This window comes from Trachymyrmex septentrionalis, unplaced genomic scaffold (assembly GCF_001594115.1).
Source record: "Trachymyrmex septentrionalis isolate Tsep2-gDNA-1 unplaced genomic scaffold, Tsep1.0 scaffold2, whole genome shotgun sequence".
Classification (NCBI taxonomy): domain Eukaryota; kingdom Metazoa; phylum Arthropoda; class Insecta; order Hymenoptera; family Formicidae; genus Trachymyrmex; species Trachymyrmex septentrionalis.
This window is the reverse complement of record NW_017305179.1, coordinates 109,309-112,755: the sequence shown is the minus strand read 5'-3', so window position 1 is coordinate 112,755 and position 3,447 is coordinate 109,309. Positions and strand designations below refer to the sequence as shown.

Sequence of the window (3,447 nt, the reverse complement as noted above, 5' to 3'; positions counted from 1 at the left end):
AGAGAGAGAGAGAGAGAGAGAGAGAGAGAGAGAGAGAGAGAGAGAGAGAGTTTTCGTCCTTTTTCGTACAGGTCCCCAGCTGACATCAATCAATCTATCACCTGTTGTCGCTTGATATATAATACATTGTCATATAAATATATTAATTTTTTTACAAATTTTATTGAAATATAAGACAGAATAAATAATTTATATTTTAAAATATATATTATACATTATCTTGAAGATTGTATCGGAAGACATTGAGATGTCAAAACATTTAATAATTGACAAATTTAAGTTACTGTCAATAAAAGCTCAAAAAAACATTAAAAATATATTTCAAAAACGATGCAACGCAAAACTTTTTCTCTCCCCACGCTTTATCCTAGTTGATTTGTCCAATACGCAAGCGCTGTCCAGCGCCCTGAATCTTCCTATCTCCGGTCGTCGCGGGCTCGTCCACGTTACGTGGCCGCCATCCGAATAGGGAGCAAGCGCTCCGTTAGAGCATCTCATCGCTCTACCTTTTCTAGCCACATCATCCCTGTCGTTCGTTCTACTCCGCATCTCCACAAAAGAAAAGGGAATCGGAGTCTTGCTCCTTTTCCTCAGTGTCTGTGAAATACACGTAGGGCAGCAAAATTGATTATTTTTATGCATTCTCGTTTAATGGCGCGTTTAATTAGCTTTAAATATCGTGGCGAGTAAGGGAAAGAAAATGTTCACAGCAGTCGCACTACTAGGAGGGCTAGCCGCGAACAGGCCCTACGAGCCCTCGTACGCGAGTACCATCGCGCGGCGACATTTGACCCGCGGGTCTTCGCTGACCTCTGATGGGTCCAGGATACCTCGCGGTATCATCCGGTTCCAAGAAACCACCAGGACCCGCCGTCATCCCGTCCCGTGCTCTGTCGCGAATCATTAGAATAGAGACAGTTGACAAGGGCGATAAAAGTGATCTCGCTCCTGCTGCGACGCTGATTATTCTCCATCGCGCACAGTTAAATTTTATATTTTTTTGTTATTATTATTTTGTTGCATGTTATAATTATCCCGCCTTATATAATAAAAAGAACGTCATCTAACGTCGCCGAGTACGATTTTTTATTTGTTCTTATTCTTCATTCTATTCGCTAGAGGCAATCAACCGAAAAGGGATTCCAGGTTTCCGCGCGGCCCCGGCTCCCTTTTCTCCTCGCTCCGACAAACTTCCGTACCGCGACAAGTCCGACGCTCCGCGTCCATCATCCCAGCGAAGATTTCCAAAAATTCCAGACGTGACAATGGCAAAATGTGAAATTCTATAGAATTAAAAAAGAATGAATTTATTCTACCAATAGCATTATTTTTTGATGATTTTGAAATCAACAATCCGCTAGGATCGCGTAAATCGGTTAATAAATTAGGTGCCGTTTACTTGAGTTTTATTAAGTCTATTTCCTCAGTATATAGCAATCTATGTAGATAATATTTTTTTTATGCATCTCCATAACTACCAAGATCACAAAAAATTAGATAATGAAATCTTATCACATATTGTTGACAAATAATTGATCTCAGTATTAATGGAATAACTATAAATGATAATAAGGAGCAAAAAATATTATTTCGCTTAATGTATATTATTGGGGATAATTTAGTCCTGAACACAATTCTTGCTTTTTCAATATATCAAGATTTAATACTCATTATTATTGACGAGTTTGTCATTAATAGAGACAAATCTCGTTAATGAATAACAGGAATATATTAGATTATGAAATAATCGTTCTACCATGATAATTACAACAAAAACGATGCATAAACTCCACGATTGGAGTAAAGGAAAATACTTTTGCTTTGGTAGTTTTTTCCAGACACACACACACACAGGCAGTAATATATCTATGTGTCGAAGGCCGTAGCGGCTGCGGCGGCGGCGATCGTGGTGGCCGCGGCGGCCGCAGCGACGGCGGTAAAATGGCAGTTGCAAAATGGCAGTGATAATAAAGACAGAAGGGCTCGTCATAAGACAAAAATGGTGACATTTTATGGTCGACGGCAAGGACGTTCCTGATGACGTTGATGGCGTTGATGGTGCCTGCGTGCCATCTTCAACGCAGCCGCTATAATGCCTACAATGACGACCAAAAGAATAGGATGCATCGTCTGGAACAAAAAATAATTCGTTGAGATTAAAAAATAACCCCTAGGGCAAGTTTTCTAAACTACTGGAAAAGAAAATATGTTAAAAACGTTTTTAACTGATTCTTTAGATAGCTTAGAAAGTCCATTTAAAAGAAGAAATGTACGTAAATTTTATACAGTTAATTATACGCGGGTACATGCGTTTAACATTATCCTTTTTTGAATTTATTAGAATTTACTTTGGCATTGAAATATGTTTCCTGTTAAAAGATTTTATTAAATTGATAAGACATAATATGAATTTTACTACGAATATATATTTTAAAAACATGTCTTAAAGAAAAATTAATTCCGTAACACTTATACGGAATTATGCGTTTTAATTATAACATATATTAACGTTCTCCTTTAAATAAAATGAATAGAATGAAACAAGATATTATTTTGAAACTATTAGATTAGAATTACAAGATGCGTATAAACTAATTGTGTGTGTGTGTGTGCTCACATAAAAAAATTTTTTATTAATTCTATTGCTCTCTCTAAATCATAATTTATTAAGATTCAATTCTTGGCGATTGGAAAGCGCAAATGACACATCATTACTAGGTAAAGAATCAATTCTTTTATTAAATCAATTTATTTAAACGCGAAATTAAGAGTAAGAATTCATTTTTAAAAAATATGTTTAAATGAAAAACTAATCCCTGTACATTTGAAAAAAATCTTGCGCTATGAAATAAATACACGCCATAGTTCTTTTACACAAAAAATAGATCGACTCAAACACAATTTTATCTAAAAATTATTACGTATAAATATGTAAATGACGCTTATAAACAATTATTATTATATTTGCAATACGAACTTCCCTGGTAGCAAGCTAATGTCAAAATGACGTCATTTGACATCAAAATGACGATAAAATGACAACAAAATGACGTAGCTTGTTACCTGGGGGTTTTTACAAATTATAGATCAATTATTATATTTCACTTTCTTTTGGTATTAGGAATGCATTTTTCCGTCAGCAAGAAATTAATTTTAATAAAATATGGGATTAAGAAAATTACAATATTAATAAAAAAATATATAACTTGAGATCGGCTAAATTACGTACTTAAAAAGAAAATATTAGAAATAAATTAAAAATAAATTAATTATAATTCATTATAACATTGTTATCAAAAAACCTCCTTTCCTTTAACGTGTCTCACCTGGTCTGTAAGTTTCCTTCCTGGTCTCTTAAGTTTTTATATCGGCCGCGGTGGCTATTGTCAAGGTCTGGAATGAAGGAGAAGTTGCAAAATAATAGCACAGCTCACATTTGATTAACAA

General features: G+C 34.8%; 2 long non-coding RNA genes across 2 annotated transcripts in view; one reads left to right on the top strand and one right to left on the bottom strand.

Moving 5' to 3' along the window:
- Nucleotides 1-2,057: 2,057 nt before the first annotated feature.
- Nucleotides 2,058-3,447, bottom strand: part of LOC108747541 — a 1,688-nt gene continuing 298 nt past the window's right edge. Inside the window, exons 2-3 of the long non-coding RNA XR_001939252.1 lie at nucleotides 3,327-3,393; nucleotides 2,058-2,130 (exon numbers count right to left, since the gene is read on the bottom strand). This is a non-coding gene — a long non-coding RNA (uncharacterized LOC108747541). The remainder of the gene's footprint in view (nucleotides 2,131-3,326; nucleotides 3,394-3,447) is intronic.
- Nucleotides 2,119-3,447, top strand: part of LOC108747540 — a 2,820-nt gene continuing 1,491 nt past the window's right edge. Inside the window, exon 1 of the long non-coding RNA XR_001939251.1 lies at nucleotides 2,119-2,269. This is a non-coding gene — a long non-coding RNA (uncharacterized LOC108747540). The remainder of the gene's footprint in view (nucleotides 2,270-3,447) is intronic.